Source organism: Aplidium turbinatum, chromosome 5, assembly GCF_918807975.1.
Source record: "Aplidium turbinatum chromosome 5, kaAplTurb1.1, whole genome shotgun sequence".
In the NCBI taxonomy this organism is placed as follows: Eukaryota; Metazoa; Chordata; class Ascidiacea; order Aplousobranchia; family Polyclinidae; genus Aplidium; species Aplidium turbinatum.
Window position 1 is genome coordinate 11,754,027 of NC_137476.1, and position 20,602 is coordinate 11,774,628.

General features: G+C 38.0%; 1 protein-coding gene across 1 annotated transcript in view; it reads right to left on the minus strand.

Moving 5' to 3' along the window:
- Positions 1–17,182: 17,182 nt before the first annotated feature.
- Positions 17,183–20,602, minus strand: part of LOC145770764 (GLIPR1-like protein 1) — a 29,868-nt gene continuing 26,448 nt past the window's right edge. Inside the window, exon 3 of the mRNA XM_082582479.1 lies at positions 17,183–17,301. The gene's annotated coding sequence lies outside the window, so the exon portion shown is untranslated. The remainder of the gene's footprint in view (positions 17,302–20,602) is intronic.

Here is a 20,602-nt window from a genome sequence, read left to right on the forward strand (position 1 = left end):
AATTCCATCCAAGATCGCTTGTTGAATTCAACAGACTTGTCACTTATTAACGCCTGCAAAATACTTGATCCAACTACTTTGCTAGAGCAGGGGTCCGCAAATACTTTTTGGTGCGACCCAAAAAGCAATCGTTCGACATCTTCGCGACCCAAACGTTTCGGAAGTATATAATTTTGCGCAAAACACTTTGCAAATTAATATCAATTCCAATACGGTCGTCCCCGCTTATTAAGGTCACATCGGGACCGGGCGATTTTGGCTTATTAAGCGAGGGACAATTTTCTACCACTCCTATACCTTCAGTAATTTCGAAATGGACGAAATTGGGCTTAATAAGCGGGTGGACCTATTAACCGTGTGCGTCGTCGTCGTGCAAGCCTCTGGGGCCGAGGGTCTATCCTTTTACCACCCCAGACTTAAGATGTTCCCGGACTACACTGGAAGGCTAATAGAGAGCAGCCAGTCTTTAGTTTCATCATCCATGACACGCAGACCTTCCACTCCGTTAGGTGGCTTGAAGATGGTACAGTCATTGATGATGTGGTCTGCGATCTGTTCCTCGGCACCACATTCACAGGAGGAGGAAGAGGCCAACTCCCCAATGGCGCATGGTTGAGCGGAAAAGCCCGACACCCGTACGAAGACAGTTGAGGCGCACCCATGCCTGTCTTGGTAGTGTCAGGCCGATGAGGCATGTGTCGGGGATGAACGAATGGAGTCTGGTGGTACGTGACTTCCATTCAGAATTCCATTTATAGTTCGCCCAAGTAGCCGCAGAGATGAAGTTTATCTGCTTCGTCAGTAGCCTATTGCTAATTTGAATCCATATGATTGTTCCCGACAATTGAGCGACTGGCACGAATGGGTGTCTTGATTTCAGTCGACCGGGAGCAGAGATCTTGTGGTGGAGAAGATGGTTAGGCTCTAGTGCCCGTCGGCCAAGAAACAAAGTGGCTTCTTCGCGACAAAACTCAGCAGGTTGGATGCCAGCGAGAATGGCAAAATTGTCCAATGGTGTGGGACGCAGGCATCCGGTAATTGTGCGCAGGGCGCTGTTTATGGCAGTGTCGATGTTGTGGCAGTGAGCACTAGAGATGCAGCGAACCCAAAATTTTTATCCGCACACCGCACCGCAACTGACTCATCTATCCGCGCACCGCACCGCACACCGCAATTTATCTGGAACTTTGACACTGCACCGCACCGCACACCGCAAATTACAAAATTAAAAAAAAATATTTTAACGAGTTATTGTTTAGAAAGTCAATTGTAGGAAAAAGCATCCATGGCATATAACTGGTAACCTAGTACCAATACAGTTGTGCACTAATTGGCCAGGCTAACCAGATCATATTCTCTTATCAGCAATGCATCTAAGTTCTAAGACATAATACAAACTAAGACAAATAGAATGTTCCTGGATCCAGTATCAGGACTTTTGAACACTTTTTGTAAGCAATAATGCAATTATAATGCCAGTGGCTATATGAACTACACACACAAGAGTAAAACTTATAGCCTGAACTCACTGGGCTAACTGATATAGTAAATAATGCGGTAGTTGCGCTAGGCCTATAGCCTGGTAACTGAGCTTATCAGCTAGGCTACTAACCAAAAACATTCGTACAGCTTCCCTGACAAGCAAGCCCTAAAACCCTGTCAACTGCAAGCCATTTGCAATTTGCATTTGCATAGCTTTCCATCTTAGGGTTTCCGAAGGGAAAAATAACTGATCCGTGTTTCCAATTTAAATTTGAAGTTTCATAGCTGATTCTTGAAAAGTTGAAAGTTTACGTTTACGAAAGTTTAATTTCTTGAAAGTTTACGTTTACGAAAAATTAATTTCTTGAAAGTTTACGCGGCAAGCGGCGCGGCGCGGCTTTGTCATTTCAACCTTCCACGCGGCGCGGCGCGGCACGCGGCGAAAAAGTCAAAAGCGGCCGCGTACGCGGCGCGGCGCGGCGCGGCTTGCATCACTAGTGAGCACTGCAACACCAAACAGGTGCACAGTAGGCCTACTCTGCTGAAGAGTAGACAAGAGCTAATGCTGCTATGCGCAAAGTGTCAGCCCTCGCCCCCCAGCTGGAGCCTGCCAGGCCCTTGAATAGCTCAGCGCGGGATGTCAGTTTCTTGCACAGTGACACCAAATGGTGGCGGTATGTGAGCGATCTGTCCAGTGTCACCCCAAGATACTTTGGTGCGGGGCAGACGGACAGAGGTTTTCCATTGTTCTGAACATGTAGCTCACGATCAGCTTCCCGATTGTGTAGGTGGAAAACTGCCGCCAAAGTTTTGGTTTCGCTAAATTTCAGTCTCCAGTTCTGGAGATAAGCTGAGAGAGTTTTCATGCCCTGGCTCAAGGTGTCTTCCAGGCTATATAGCCGTGGGCTTAACTACTGTAAGTTACGGTACTATAGCCTACAATCAAAAGTATAATTTTTTGCTTATTCATGGAAGGCGCAATCACTTCCGTCAACTAAAAAATAAATTGACGGCGCTAGCCTCAGCGTCAACGTACAACACTGCTTGTCGGCAACACCTTGAAATTCTCAACCCGTTCTCGCATCCCCTCCTAGGATTGGCTGAAAAGTAATAGACGCCTACAGTTCGAAATGTTTGTTGAAATCTGGTAAAACAACTTTGCTTCTTACAGCTTATTATAACAAACCTTGATAATTCAGCATCCCCGCACCGCCTAGGCACAGGTCTCGCACCCCTTAATGGTTATAGGCAAATTGTTCGTGAGCAATTGCTCGTAAACTGTTTTTCGTAAAATGAAATCCGTAAAACAATTCTTCGTAAACCATTTCTTCGTATACATCAAATTTTTACTGCATGCACGAAATGTTTTACGAAGAATTAATTTTACGAACAAATGTTTTACGAACAATTGCTTCACGAACAATTGCTTACGAACAATTTGTCGGACACCCCCCTTAGTGGTGCGTGTAACCTTGGTTAAGAACCCCTGATCTATAGACTATTAGCCTATACTTACTTTAGCAACGTTTTAAACACGTACATCAGGTGTGTTGTTTCAAAGTTTTACAAGGGTAAAATTCTGAATCTCTTCTACAGCACCTAGCCCACTTGGAAAGTAAAAAAACTAACGTTTCGGAAGCTAATCTTCTGGAAATCCACCACTGAATAAGACACAACAATACAACAGGGCTGAGCATTATAACAAAATAACAATATATTTTACATAGTTACAAATAGTTTTAACACTCGAACGTTTTCGGCTTAACTTAAGCCCTCATCAGGAATCTGAATATATTTATCATCATCATCATTAAGTTCCTTCCTCTCGTCGAGGGTTGGAGGCAATGAGACGCCAAGTTTCTCTGTTGTTAAATTTTTCTACTGCAGTTTTGTAGTTAAGTCCCGACCAGTCTTCAATATCATTAGTCCAAATTCTTGGTGGTCTGCCCCTCTTTCGTTTGCCGTTCATTTTTCCTTCTAGTAGTTGTCTTTGAATAGAATTATTGCGAATCATGTGGCCAAAATATTTCAATTTTCTTGATTTAATTGTTTGTAGAACTTCCATGTTGGTTTGTATTTTGGATAGTACATCTTTGTTTGTGATTTTATCCTTCCATGAAATTTTAAGCATTCTTCTATAAATCCACATTTCAAATGCCTCAAGTCGTTTAACCATCTGTGATGACAGTGTCCATGTTTCTGCATTGTAGAGTAACGTAGGCTAGTCCATATATAGCATTTCGCAATTCGTTTTCGAGTGTTGATGTTAATTTTGTGTGTTGTTATAATGTCTTTTTCATTTTTACGAAGTTGTTTCTTGCTATTTCTATTCGTCTCAATATTTCCGAAAATATTTATAAAAATGCAATAAATTTCAACTTCTTGAAGGTGAAATTACTTTAGGAAAAGGAAACCAGACTACATAAATGGCTACATTACACTTTGCACCACAGGAAACGTGATACATCACGTAAATGGTGAAGAGAATGGACGCGCCTCCAGCAAATAATTGTTTGTTCAAATTTGGGTGGGGAGAAGGTGGGGTTAGTTGAGTCAGTGGGTTAGTTGAGTCACCATTGTTTTCTGACTAACCAAGCATGACTTCGTGAAGATTAATTGCTAGAAACAATAAGCATTATGGGTAACTGCGTCCATCTTGTTTTAGCAGCCGTGCAAGTTATACAGGTTATACAGTCAGCAAAATGCCATTTTTTGGACTAAAAAGTAAATATTTTCAGCTCAAAGTTGATTGGGATGCTGAAGCTATGCTAGGCGTAAGCGAAGATAGCGTCAAAGTTTCATATAGTTTATAGCTATCTTAAACACAGTACATTTGTGTAAGACCGATAAAGCTTTACGTATAAATAATATGTTCAATAATTGTCATGAGGAAGGTTTGGGGTTGGTTGAGTCAATAGCTGCAGGGTTAGTTGAGGCAGTGACTCAACTAACCCTACCTCAAGTTGCAGGCTGCTGAAATCTTACTTCTAAATTTAAATTGCTAAACGTGCATTATTAAATCAGTTACTTGAACAAAATGAGCTATTATTTGATTAAAATTATCCATTAGGCCTACCGGGGTGGGAAAGACGATAACCTTCTCGCGGTTCACCCTGTCAGTACTGATTTTTCAGGAAGCTAATCATCGTCTAGGCTTGCGGGCTGACAGCCGCATAAACACCGAGTGGGTGGTAAAAGGATAAACCCTCGGCCCAACCTCGGAAAGATGTCTAACTTTCAACAAGCACCTTCAAGGCCCAACACTATACCATGGGAAATCACCATCGGCACATGGAATGTACGAGGCCTTAATGCTGAAACCAAAAAGCAAACTCTGGGCAAAGACTGCCAAAGCTACAATATTGACCTCTTATGCATTCAAGAAACCAAAATCAAGGACCACCAAGAAGTCAACTTACAAACAGGGCACAAACTTGTCCTGCTGCAACAAAACAAATCAGTTCATTATGGCTTGGGATTTATTATTGGCCAAAGACTGATCAACCACGTTGTGAACTATAAGTACGTTAGCGATAGAATTGCAACTATGGACCTCGCTATTCCAACTCGAAATGGTAGTCTAACAAAAATGCGACTGATCAACGCCTATGGACCAACCTCTGAAAGAGCAGCAGAAACACCAGAAAATCTTGAAAATTTCTATGCAGAACTTCACACTGCTAGCTCCACCCCCGCTAACTGGCTTACTTTTATATGTGGCGACATGAACTCCAAACTCGGAAAGCTTACCCAAGATGACATTGACACGGGCCTAAACGCATGCCTGGGCAGTTACGGCACTGGCCAACGCAATCTGAACGGTAATGCACTCATGGATTTCCTTTCTGCCAATGGTTACTTTGCTAGCAACACTGCCTTTCAACACCCAAGCAGACACCGCACTACCTGGACGGGATTTATTAAAGATCCAAACAACCCCAACTTAAGTAAGCCTATTTACAACCAAATTGACTACGTCATCTGTCAACAGAAAGCACGCCCTCTACTACAAAACGCAAGGTCTTTTGCAGGCACGGACCTAAACTCTGACCACAAGCTTGTTTCCACGAAACTAAGAATTGATAAAATTCATTTAATTCACAAACGCCATCCAAAGAAATCCAAGCAACAGAGAATCAACATCCATCGTCTGAGAGATGATCGAAAGACCCAGCAATCATATAGGAAAATTCTGAAGAATATGTTGAGCGAATTAGACCGCAACAATGATCCAAACACAACTATAAACCATCTACTTGACTGCATGAAAGTTTCAGCCATAAAAGCTGCCGGCATCACAAGAAGCAACCCACCACAACATACGTTTGATCAACAAGTAGCAGATCTGTCCAAACAACAAAAAGCCTTAAGGCTACAAATTTATCAAAGCACAAACAACATGGAACGCTCTAACCTCCGAAAGAAACGTACAAACATCCTACACAGCATATCTAAAAGATTAAAGGAGGTTGCAATAGAAAAAGCCAACTCTTTGGCAGAAGAAATATCCGCATCTGAAGACAGCAGTAAAATGTTCCAAGCAGCAAAACTACTTAAAGCGAGAAAGCCTCCTAAGCCCATCATGATTCAAGATGTCAATGGCAGTTTTGTGCTCTCAGACAAAAGCAAAGTAGAGATTGTAAGAAAATGGTTTCAGCAACAATTTACAGATTCAGATGATGAACCAATACAACCATTCACCGGAGAAGCAAGACCCTTGCAAACACCAATAACCACTGAGGAAGTGTCTGCAGCAATTTCTTCTTTGAAAAACCGTCGTGCTGCTGGCCCTGATAACGTCAACAACGAACTCTTCAAATTCTCCAAAGACATAACCTCCGGTTTAATATCACAGACTATTAATGAATCTTTCAAACAACACAAACCAGTAGACACCATCGGCGAAGGCATACTAATTGCTATACCAAAACCCAAGAAACCAAAAGGACCACCAGCTAATCTTCGACCCATTGTGCTCCTCAATAGCATCAGAAAAATCCTCTCCATCATCATTTTGCATCGGATTAGAGACAAAATTGACAGCTTCACTGGACCCTTCCAAAGCGGTTTCAAACGTGGCAGAAGCTGTGCTGACATTGTCTGGGCACAACGTATGCTCGTTTCAGTGGTAATGGCTAGAAAATGGGACTTCCACAAAATGGGAATAGATATGTCCAAAGCCTTTGACACCATCAAACGCAAAAAAATCCTTCAAATTTTAGACCAAGCTGGCTGTGATGAAGATGAACTGCGACTAACCCGCGCCCTGCTAGCTGGCACGAAACTGTATGTGCGCATTAACAACGAAATGTCCGCAAACTTTGAGACTACCATCGGTTCCCCTCAAGGAGACAGCCTCTCCCCAATACTCTTCACCTGCTACCTATCTGCAGCATTGAGCTCAGTGCGAGAGCAGTCCTCCAGACCAAACCCCCCTATATCTGACACATGCATGCCTTTGGAAATGGAGTATGCAGACGATGTTGAGTTTCTGGATGAGGAAAGACAGCCACTTGATATGCTACAATCTATTGCTACAAAGAACCTGAAAAACTACAATCTTTTCATGAATGAGACTAAAACTGAATTCACCCACATATTTCTTGCAGACACAAATGAAACTGATACTGATAGCCTACCGATTCGAGGAAACGAAACATGGCGTACACACAAACTTTTGGGATCATTATTGTGCAGCACTGCCGATGTCAAATCCCGCTGCAATTTAGGCAATGTCGCTTTCAGATCACACTGGAAACTATGGAGCAAGAGATCGAGAATCCCATTACAGTTGCGACTAAGATTGTACAACGCGTACTGCATCCCAATTATGATCTACAACTGTAATAGCTGGTCTGTTACCAAAGCAAGTCTTGAAAGATTGGATGCCTGTCATCGAAGACATTTACGTGTCATAACTGGTCATACTTGGCCAAACAGTCTTATCTCGAACAAAAATCTCTACAAAATATGCAACAGTGAACCATTGTCTTGCAAGATCTCCACCATGAGATGGAACATGTTTGGACACATTCTGAGACTTCACCAGGACTCACCTCCTCAGAAAGCCCTTGAATTTGCAATAATTGGCAGCAAAAAGTACCAAGGCCGAACCGGACGTCACCGTACCAATTTATTACAACTGCTGAGATCTGACATCAGAAAAGCTGGCCTGGGATCCTTGCTCAGCACACCACATCTCCATCGATTGCAAAACATCGCAAAGGACAAAACAGAATGGAGATCCTATCAACCTTGTTGAAAGACTGATCGAAGCCAGCGGATGCCAAACGATTTGGCCACACTGGCGGCGGAGACAGTTACAATAATAATTAGGCCTACCTTTCTGTTTAGTTTCACACCCTCACACATCTCATTATTTACAGCCTTTGGACAGGGCTGTGTATGGCCCGTTTAAGGCCTACTACAACAGAGCATTGAGTTCATGGCAAATAAATAATCCTGGAAAGGCTTGTAGTAGGCTATATATGATGTGGCTGGCATTACAAACCAAGCCTATGAAAAAGCTTTTTCCCACAAAAATATTGCTGCCGGTTTTGAGACAACAGGGATATCATGTGTACAGAGACATTTTCACTGACATAGATTTTGCTCCATCAGAAATGACCAACCGACCTTTAGAGTTACGTGTTGGGATTCAAGCTGAAAACTGTGCTTTAGAAATCAATGAACACACGGATCGGTGGTCCGCAACCTTCGAAACACCAAACATTAGTGCTGCACATCAAGATTGTTCCAGCGTAACTTCTGCTCGGAATTCAGCTAGTTCAGAGACCACGTATGTGTCTCCAATGGAAATACTTCCAATTTTGCCAAATTTGGTTCGCGAAGCAATACAATGTGGCCAGTGGGAAAAGCATTAAAAGTATTAGATTTCACGTCACTAATTTCGATAGAATGTGTGAAAGTTGGGTCTAGGCGGTATGAAGACTTTTTTTTAGAGAAATGGCATGAAGTAGGGCGAAATCGAGAGAAATTAGGGCCTGGTTGCGGTAAAGACCTACTTTTATTTTCTTAGAGAAACGACATAAAGTCGGGTAAAATAACCGAGGAAAATTTGGATCTGGTTGCAGTGAAGACTCTTTTTTCAGGGAAAGACTGTGAAAACGGGCGAATTTGGGGCCATGTGGCCCACCTGGTATTGTTAATAAATTTTGTGGCCCACAGTACAAAGTAGGTTATTCCACACTCCTGAATACAATAAACGTTCATTGATGGTATAGATCAGAGGTGCCAGATGGGGACGGTGCCCAATATAGACCCAAAAAGTTATGCATCTCATGAATGCCATTGAGCCTCAACTAACCCCACCCACTGACTCAACTAACCCTGCATGCGGGGTTGGTTGAGTCAAACGGTGCTCTATGTTTGAGGTAACAAAAATGGCAATTAAACATGAGATAGCATTTTGATAAATGGGTAGTAGCAAGCATACTTCATTACCTTTGTTTCACTTAGTCTTAGAGTTTCATAGGTGTATCTACAATAGGTAAAAAAATATAAGGAAAAATCTGAAACATGACTCAACTAACCCCACCTTCCCCTAGCGTTTGATTAACAGTGCTTCCTGAATTTTGGTGTCACATTGGCTTTTGCCTTTGCGTAAAATTTTAAATGAGTCAGCAGAGAATTTTCGATCTGTGCAAAAAAACACTCCGTGATATGGTCTTTGATGTCACTTTTCTTTAACTCCCTAAAGTTCAGATGCTCCCGTATTCTCGTGGTCAAATGTCTGGTTGACATACCGATGTACCGTCCGTCAATGCCAAATCACACGGACATGTAAAACTGTATAAGCCTACGACATTTGAGAGACAAAGGTCTTTGGGAATTTAATTGAAAATACGAACTACTTTGAATGTTTTGTAAATAGGAAAAACGTCCATATCAAATTTACTGTTTACAAATTAGTGTTTTGTTTCAAGCTGTTTTCGTACTAAGTTAGTTGTTTTCGCACTTATTTGTGTTGGCAAATGGAAAGCTAATTCTATTTTGTCATACATGACAAAAAAGTCGAAATCTATTAAAGATTGCGAGAGTGGACGTAGGGATGAGGATGCTGATGATGCTAGTAGCATGGGCTTCACTTCTAATGAGGCCATCTTCTAATCTGATTGAGAGAACGAATCCTGATGTATCGGATACCTGTGAGATGTGGGCCGTGAATGCCTTTAAATAATAATCAAAGAGCTGGGCATTGGCTTATTGTCACTGTCACTATTGTCGCAAATCACTCAGGTGACATTTATTAATTAGCCGCCCCCCCCCCCCTTAAATTTTTTTCTGAGTGCGCTACTGGCAAGTAGGTATTCAGATCTCTAGCCTCAAATTTTGATGGCTGTCTTGGCGTGATGTAGGCTACCAAAGCGTTTTTTTTGTTTTTTTTGATAGTTTTCTTGTGAAAATTTTCTTTCTACTTGTTTGACAAAAAGTGCTAAAACGATTTTATTCTTAATAAAAAACAATTTGACAAACAGACAAATAGAAAGTGAAGTAGGCTACCTGCTGTTGTCGATACTACTGGTGTTCTATCTTACTGTATATTTGCAGAAATATCACAAATACGTATATTAAATTTTGTGGCTCTTTGCTGGTCACATCTTTTGGAAGATGAAGCAGAATGGCTCTTTGTTAAAAAAACGTTGCCGACCTCTAAGTCCTAACCGCATGATTGGGTAACAACTAGAACATCACACAACTAAGGCAAAAGTGAAAATTGAAAAAAGAAAACTAATCGGGAAAGAGTTAAAACATAGTTGTTAAAGCATCGCACTCTCGAGTTTTTTGGCGCTAAAAGTAACTACTTTCAATTCTTTTATTTTCGCAAACCATCATTTTTTCCGACTAGTTTTCTTTTTTCAATTTTCTCTTTCGCCTGAGTTGTGTAGTGTTCTAGTTGTTACCGCATAATTGTTTAACAAGCAGTGCTGCCAGACCTTTGTCAAAAAATTACTTGATTTTTGTAAATCCTTTAGAAATTCAAACTGAATTTGATCAATCAACATTTATCTAAAGAAGTAGTAGGCTACGGTATATCTGTATTTAATTGTATCCGTTTATGTTTACTTATTTTTTCTAACCTGTGAGAAAATTTTTTTTCAAGTAACACTAGATCAGGGGTTCTTAACCTTTTTTCCCATATTACCCATTTCTGTCCAGATCAAAGTTCCATTACCCAGAATCTAATTTTATCTATTTTACGATATTAAAAATATAAAACAGCGTTATTCAACAAAAACAACATTTAATGTAAAGAACGGCATCAATAGTTTCAGTGAGACATTTGCGCTGTTTTTGTGTACAATCGATGCAATATTGGGTGCGATTTTGGATATTGCACAAAGCAAATCTGACTACAGATCTAACAGCTTGTTTCGAAATTTGACTTCAAAGCAACAACACTTGAAAATGCTGATTCACAGAGATAAGTGGAAGGGAACATAGTCAACGGTTTTGCACAACTTTTGGATATGCTTTCCCCATCATTCCCCAGAATTTTTCCAAGCTTTCATCTTCAAAAGAATATGATATAGCTCGCTCGTCTCAACACTAACTTTAAATGTACACTATATACAAATACACTGTATAAACTACTTCAAACAACTGCTAACAGCAACGCAGCCATCAAGCTTGCTCATAAAACAACTGTAAATGAACTGATTATACAAGAAACATCTTACTATTATGTCACAAAAATGAAATACATAAAACTGGCAACAAAAATGATGCGAAAAATAAATCACTATGACGAAACAATTCTAAAAATCATAAAATATCACTGTGCTTGTTAGGTTGTTTTGAACGTTTACCACTTACAACTGTGACATTGTTTGTTACATCTATAATTCTAAATATTCTATTTCAGCTGATTACCCACCTGCTATCTTGAAATTACCCACATGTGGGTAATTACCCATAGGTTAAGAACCACTGCACTAGATAAACATGCACCATTTAGAAACATGTCGAGAACTGAAATTAAGCTCTCTAACAAACCATGGATAACAAAAGGCATTCATAAATCTATTAAAACAAAAAACAGACTATTTAGATATTGGATAAAAAATAAAAATGAATCAGCAAAGAGGAAATACAAAGCATATTGCAATAAGCTGAATCATTTGAAACAATCACTGAAAAATCAACATTATAAAAAAAAGTTTGAAGAAACAAAAAGTGACTCCAAGAAAACATGGAAGATCATTCATGAGATGATAGAGGGGAAAAGAAATTCGAATATTAAAAAGCTTCCTTCAACTATGACTATAAATGATAAAAGCTATAAAACAGATTCTATTGAATTCATTAATTTATTAAATAATTACTTCACAAATATTGGAACTTCAATGGCAGCTAAAATTCCAAATTCAAATGTAAATTTCGAATCATTCATGTTAAACAGAAAATCTTCTTCTTTTGGCTTTCCTGATATAAATGAGATAGAAGTATCTGATGCTATAAGGAGCCTCAAAGCAAATAAAGCTTCAGGCATTTTTGAAATACCTTCTAAATTTATCAAAATGGCTAATGTAATTATATGCCCTTTTTTAACAAAAGTACTGAATAGGCTAAATGTGTCTTGCAAGAAATCTTTCCTGATGTACTCAAAAAAAGTCTGATAATACCTGTACCAAAAGTTAGTTCACCTTTACACTTTACAGATTTGCGACCAATTTCTTTATTGCCAACTTTTGCCAAAATTTTCGCAAAAATTCTATATAAACGGATGATGAATTTTATTGACAAATATAATATTTTAACCCCAGCTCAACATGGTTTTCGTGAAAATGATTCAACAAGCTTAGCATTGACAAAAATTTATAATGATTTACTTTCTAACTTGAATGATCATAAATAGGGCAACCAAAAGTCAATAAAGTCAAAATTTTTCTGCTCTGTTCAAAGTTTATAAAACGTCCACAAACTAAATTTCAGGCTGACACGAAGAGAGGTTTCAAAGTTATTAAGTAAAAAAAAAGTCAAAATGCATGGTTAGGTCAAAATTTTCTTTTAACGTAGTTTTTCTTCTCTCTGTTGATATTTTATTAAAGCTACGCAGATACTGATTTTTTGTTGCAATTTCTGCTGCTGTTCTGACGTAATAATCCATCTGTTGCAATTTCTGAGGTAATAATCTTGTTGGGGCCACTGGCCCACTACTGACGATTGAATATTAGCCAACTACCCTGCTGTTGATGAGTTGGTTGCCAGGGTTAAAGCAGTGACCATTAAAAACAGGTCAAGAAGAGCTAGTTTTACTTCCATTGGCCAACTTCCACAGCCAAATGTAACTAGATGGGGTACTTGGTTGAAAGCTGCTTTCTATTATTCAAGAAGTCTACCTAAAGTAAGAAATATTGTGGAAGGCTTCCATGATGGTGGTGTCTTGCTGCGGCGTGCTCAAGATGCTGTAAAAGCTCCCAATTTAGCTACTCACCTTGTAGAAATAGAAGAGCAGTACAGTGCACTGTTTGATTTAATTCAGAAGATGGAAGACAGCCGATGCACCATTCAAGAAGCTTACCAGAAAATGAGGTCCCTTAACTTTGGTGTTGATGGCTGCCTAATTGGAAAATATATTCAAGCAAGAATCTCAAGAAATGACATCAAGTGCATTGTGAAAATGGGACGAGATGATATTTCACCGCATTTTTATAGCTTGTTGAGGAACTCCCTGGCAACTTCTGTATCAGTAGAGAGAAGCTTCTCTATTTTATGAAAATTTTTGGCGAGAGACAGGAACTTCAAAGGCGATAATGTGAAACATTCCTTGATGTTGAAGTATAATACTGCAGAACCCTCTCAGTAATTTCGGGATATTTAAAGGCACTCCATATTTATCTTTTGCAGTTTTTCGAGTGACTTTCATTATGTGTTCGTTAGCTGTGGTGTGGTTGAGTCTTCCACATTTTTATTTCATTAGAAAAAGAAGATATCCTTACCTAACGGTTCGATTTCTTATATGCTTTGTATTTCGCATTCGGGTTGCAAACGTAGAAAGTTATTGGTCAAAATTAGGTCAAAATTTGTAAATTATAAAGTCAAAATTTCAAGTTTTTAGGTCAAAAAATTGGTTGCCCTAATCATAAATATACATGCTCGGTTTTTGTTGATTTAAGTAAAGTTTTCGATACAGTTGATGATAGCATACTTTTAAAAAAAACTTCACCATTATGGCTTTCGTGGCAAGTTTTTAAACGTTTTAACATCTTATCTAACAAATAGAATGCGAAGTACAAAAATTAACGGTAAGAATTTTAATTTCAATGTTGTTAAATGTGGTGTCCCACAGGGGTCAATCCTTGGTCCTTTGCTTTTTTTTCTTTATGTGAATGATCTTCCAAATGCATCTTCTTTTTCAACTACACTTTTTGCTGATGACTCAAACTTTCATATGTCAGATAAATGCCTGTCATCTCTCCAAAAAAATGTCAATAGAGAAATAGAAAAAATTAATGTGTGGATGAAATCCAATAAACTTTCATTAAATTATAGTAAAACTACTTATATGATCCTCTGCAACAAAAAAAGTGCAGCAGAAAATTTTAGTCTGTCCATCAGTGGCCGATCCATCGAAAGGAAGCAATGTATAAATTATCTAGGTGTAACTTTGGATGAGCGATTGACATGGGATAGTCATATTATTAATCTTAGAAAACAGCTTGCAAAGGTCTGCGGCATAGCATTTAAGCTGAGATACATTGTCCCTTTAACAGTATTACGGGCTTTATATTATGCTTTGTTTCAATCCAAGATCCAATACTCGATTATAAATTGGGGAAGAGCAAACTCTACATTGCTTGCTCCACTACAAGTGTTACAAAACAAGTTCATTCGATCCTGCTTATTTTTGCCGATGTCAACAAATACAACTGTTCTTTATCACCAATTTAATGTGCTCAGAATTGACGATAGGCTATTATTAAATTAGAAACTGCAAAATTTATGTACAATTATGTGCACAAAATGTTGCCCCGGGCCTTTGCTAGCTGCTTTATTTTTGTAAATGAAATTCACCTTCATAAAACCCGTCAGAACTAAAAAATTGATTTATATTTGCCTTCTACAACGTCAAACTCTGGTAAGAAGATGCTATGTTTTAATGGAGTGAAACTATGGAATCAAGTACCAAAAGAAATAAAAGAAAAGTCTTACAATGTTTTTAAATTTAAATATAAATATTTATTAAAGAATTTGTACAATGATCACTCCTGAAACGTATCATCCGCTTATTTCTTTACACAATGTGTTTTTTATGTTGCCCTGTGTTATTCCATTGTTAATGTATTGTTAATTCCATTGTTAATTTTTACAAATTAAAGTGCTGGTATTGTGCTATATATTATATACCGTATGTGTTAATGTTCTTAATTTTGGGTCTTTTGTTTAAATGTTTGGGTGGTAGCTGACTTTGGTGACCTTTTGGTCTTTCGCTGCCATCCTTGTTGTGCGAATTATTTGTGTTTATTGTGTTTTTGCTTTTTGTGTCTTTCTTTTTCGCCAACAAAACAAAAAATAAACTGAACTGAACTGTGTAGTCACACTGAGCTAGCTTTCTGTAATTATTGTTTGTAATTGTCAAAACAATGCATTGCACAATTGTTGGTTAGATTAAGGCGCAATCAGGATGGTAGCGAAAGACCATAAGCAGTCATCTAGCCAGCCACCAACCCAAAACAATAAATCTAGCTACATATTCATACACACAGGTGTGCAGAGGCAGGCACACTAGCCTACTTCAATGAATAAAAATAGTTCGCCACTGAGATCGAGAAACAACGTCTGCTGTTGGTTTGAATCTCCATTCTCAGACTGAGTAAGCCGAGGATGAAGATTTAAACCAGCGACCAAGAGGCAAGAATTTACCAACGACCGATATGTGATTATGTGCTAAATAAAGCTACGGCACTCGAGAAAGTTTTCCTGAAATAACGGGGAAAACGTGAAACCCAGCACCGAATTGCATTAAGTTTTATGTAAAACATACAAAAACAGGACAATTTGATACTAATGTAGAGAACAAAGGTTAATACGTACGATATGATGATATAAAGGTTGGTTAATAGAAAGTTATCCTTTGTATTGAGCATTTATGGTAGGATACGCATGTAGCCTATATTTATGTAGCAGTTGGTTTTTGACATTTTTTTTTAAAGCGATAGAACGGTTTGGTTTTGAATCTTTATCCTCGGACTGACAAAGCCTTGATAGGTTATTCCTGGTAGTTTCGCATACTTGTACATTGTACAAGCTCTTGACGCAGGGCCGGTTAACCACAGTGGCAGAGTGAAGTTTTTTTGATTGTTGAAGTGTTGTTGCCGGAGAATTATTCCATTCACTAGGTGCCGCTGAATGGAGAGCACTGAGCAGTCCTGACATACGTTGCTCAAACGCACACCCCGAGAGTCGAACCAGCTCAACGTGATCTTGAGCCGGGCGCGTAACCACTGAGCTAACGGGCGGACAATGTAACGGTAAATATTTTATGTGGTGTGAAATGTCACTCTTGTAGCCTAGGCTACACACAAGAAATGGAGTGTTTTTTGCCAAAGTTTGTTTCAAACATGGGAAGAAAAAGTCTGGTTTCATCCTAATGTCTTGTACTTGTACCATATTGATGTATGTCGTCTAATTTAATAAAGTTGCCAGAGAAGCATGCTGACAAAAAATTATTTTTAATCTTGAACATTAAATATTCGCAAACTTTTTTTAAATTTCTTTTGACTTTCGTAAAGTTTAAATCGCCCTTGTTGTACTTGTAAGTGTTAAATGTAATTGTAGGCTTGTTTTCACATTTTTTTTCTCTGTTTCTTTTCTAGGTTAGTGGCTGTGCAAATTAAAGATAGTGATTTTCTAGCGCTGTTTTATGCATACAGTATTTTAAACCTTTTGGTTTTGCCATCTTTTCCTTTTTTTGGTGCCGAATTCGTGTACTGTATCTCTCTTTATCTCTCTTTATCTCTCTGATGCGTTTCTCTCTTTAGGCTGCAATCAATTAGTACAATCCCCAACCCGTGTAACTTCCACAAGTTCAACTTTAATCGATCATGTATACAGCAACGACCAATCAAATAAAATTCAATGCCATGTTCTTATTCACGATGTTTCTGACCACTTTCCTATTGTAGTTGTGATAAACTCTGTAAAACCAAAACAAGAAAAATATACACAAAAAGTAAGGAACATGAAAAACTTTGTTGCTGATGAATTCGTTTGTGATCTGGAAAATAGCTTGACCAACCAATACACAGAAAGGAATGATTCAGTTCATAGCAATTTTAATCATTTCATCGACACTTTTAATGACACTTTAAACAAGCATTCACCTTTACGATTGTTGTCTCAAAGAGAAAGAAAACTCAAGACCAAACCATGGCTAACAAAAGGAATTTTGAACTCCATCAAAACTAAAAACAGACTATATCACTTAAAAATAAAAGACCCAACAAACACTTCTGCACAAGCAACATACAAAAAGTACAGAAATGTACTTACTCATACCAAAGAGCAAGCAAAAAAAATGCATTACAGTTTTCTTATTACGCAAAGCAAGCACAACACTGGAAAAATATGGAAAACCATAAATGACATGATCAAGTACAAACATAAGCACACAGCTCACATACCAGAAGAAATAATTAGCACTGACAATGAAAAAATATCTGACCCTGCACAAATAAGTAACTGTTAATGATTATTTCACAGAAATTGGTCCTTCTATGGCATCTAAAATCCCTCTACCGTCTCCTGGCTCATTATTGAAATTGCAAAGTGTCCCATTCTCCTTTTTCCTAAAACCTGTCAATCAAGAAGAAGTATTAAAACATCTTAATAATCTTTCTGTCTCTAAAAGTACGGGACATGATGGAATACCTATAAGATTTGTCAAACTATCCTCACCAATAATCGCCCCTTTCCTCACCAACTTATTCAATGAGTGTATCGATAAAGGTGTATATCCTGATGTACTAAAGGTCGCTCAAGTTACCCCAATCTTCAAAAGTGGCTCCAGGAAAAATTGTTCCAACTATAGGCCCATATCACTATTGTCCCCCTTCACCAAAATATTCGAAAAATGCCTGTATGAACAAATGTACAATTATCTAACAAAAAAAGACCTGATCACACCACATCAGTATGGATTTAGACCTCAATATTCCACTTCGTTAGCTGTGTCAAACGTTTGTGATAACATCTTAACTAACCTAGATAATAAAGATACAACTTGCTCTGTATTTCTTGATTTAGCTAAAGCCTTCGACACAGTTGATCACACTATTCTCATACAGAAACTGCAAACATACGGTTTTCGGGGCCTTCCATTACAATTGTTAAAAAGCTATATCAGCAATCGTCTACAGCACACGGTCGTCAATGTAATCTCTTCAAACTCAAGACAGGTTACCTGCGGTGTGCCCCAAGGATCGACATTGGGACCCCTTCTTTTCTTACTCTATATAAATGACTTACCAAATTCAACAAACATGAATGTTAAACTATTTGCTGACGACACCAATCTTATGATGAGCGACAAATGTGAAATAAATTTGCAGAACAATGTGAATGCCGAAATGCAAAAAGTTTACAACTGGTTGAAGCTTAATAGATTATCATTAAATTTCTCAAAAACTGAATACATGCTAATAACAAATAAAAAACACATAAAAAATTTTAACATTAACATTGGTAACACAAGCATTCAACAAAAAGATCAAATAAAATACCTTGGCGTTTACATAGATAACAAATTAACATGGAAATATCACATAGATAAAATTTGCGGAAAAGTAGCAAAAGGTTCATGGGCGTTGCTTAAACTCAGAAATTATGTCAACACAGACACTTTAAAAGATGTGTATCACGCTTTGATTTACTGTCATTTGCAATATTGTATTTCAAGCTGGGGAAAGGCCTGTGACAGTGCACTGGATCCATTAATAAAATTACAAAAAAAGGTTATAAGAATAATTACGAAACAAAATTACTATGCAAAAATAATGAAAAAGGCAATATAACGCAAGAGAACAACTGCACGCCCAGCAAGCTGATGCAAGAGAGAGGCCCAATTACGGATCCATAGGATGCACTGCCAAATAATTATAAATTCAAGACAAATGTACGACTAGTCCAATTGATGTCAAGTTATCTTGTTGTGTATCGCGATTTCGAATAATAAATTCTCTTCAGCACAACTTTATAACAGGCATAGTAAAATCTTCAGTAGGTCAGTTTAAGAATGCAGCAGTTAAGTTTAGAAAGAAATCAACAATAGTGTTTTTCGGTTGCTAAGAAACAAATAAATTTAGTCTGCGAGCAGTAGTGACAATATTATTTAAATTATGAAGGGAATTAAGTCATACATTAGTAAAACGGAGTGACAACGCCAGGGAGGGATTCTGGGGAGGCAAGCCATCCTCGCACAAAAGTGACACAAAATTGCCCTATAACGGATCAAATTGATACAGTCACTATCAATTAAATGCAAAAATAATGAAAAAGGCAATATAACGCAAGAGAACAACTGCACGCCCAGCAAGCTGATGCAAGAGAGAGGCCCAATTACGGATCCATAGGATGCACTGCCAAATAATTATAAATTCAAGACAAATGTACGACTAGTCCAATTGATGTCAAGTTATCTTGTTGTGTATCGCGATTTCGAATAATAAATTCTCTTCAGCACAACTTTATAACAGGCATAGTAAAATCTTCAGTAGGTCAGTTTAAGAATGCAGCAGTTAAGTTTAGAAAGAAATCAACAATAGTGTTTTTCGGTTGCTAAGAAACAAATAAATTTAGTCTGCGAGCAGTAGTGACAATATTATTTAAATTATGAAGGGAATTAAGTCATACATTAGTAAAACGGAGTGACAACGCCAGGGAGGGATTCTGGGGAGGCAAGCCATCCTCGCACAAAAGTGACACAAAATTGCCCTATAACGGATCAAATTGATACAGTCACTATCAATTAAATGCAAAAATAATGAAAAAGGCAATATAACGCAAGAGAACAACTGCACGCCCAGCAAGCTGAATTTATTATTCGAAATCGCGATACACAACAAGATAACTTGACATCAATTGGACTAGTCGTACATTTGTCTTGAATTTATCAAAATTACTATGCTTACACTAATTTTTTATTTTTCAAAATGAACATCTTGAAACTAAAAGACATACATAACATTGAAATAAAAAAACATATGTACAAAGTTCATATGAATGAGTATCCGTCTACGTATTGTGATTTATTTACAAATGCTTCATCTATTCATCAGCATAACACAAGATATCAAACAGGCAACAATTATTTTATAAACAGATCAAACACAGAATTTGGCAAGAAGTCCATGCAGGTATTGGGACCAATGCTCTGGTCAGAGGTTCCAAGTAGGCTAAAAAACTTATCATTTCATTGTTTCAAAAAAAAGATCAAAACGTTAATTTTACAAAGCTACAGTGCATCGTAAGTGATATGTTATGGAAACCAACTTGTCAGTTGCTTCGAAAACTTTATTATTCTCTGCTTGCTTCATGGAATTTTGTGTTTTGGCCTACGTTATCATCAATATGTTTGTTTTTTTGTGCGTATGCTGTTATTGAAGCGCGGGAACGTTTCAATTATTATTTTTCTCTTGTAAGCTGATTTTAAATGGCAAAATCGTAATTTCCGTAGGGTGGCAATTGACTAGTAGACCGTATGGTCGTCTCGTTGTCTCCCTGTCGGTATGGGAACCTGTGTAACTTTTGTACTGTGTATATTGCATATTTCAAACATGTACCTATGTTCCTGTTACTGACAAATAAAACATTGATTGATTGATTGATATCTACTTTCAAGTTTTCTACGTGTTCGCGCTAGTTCGTTCGCGTGTTTGTTTTCACATTTTTTTCTCTGTTTTTTTTTCTAGGTTAGTGGCTGTGCAAATTAAAGATAGTGATTTGCTAGCGCTGTTTTATGCATATTTTAAACCTTTGGGTTTTGCCATCTTTTCCTTTTGTTGGTGCCGAATTCGTGTATTTACTTTCAAGTTTTCTACGTGTTCGCGCTAGCAAAGAAAAAATAAATAAATTGAATTGATTTGAATGGTGAAGCACA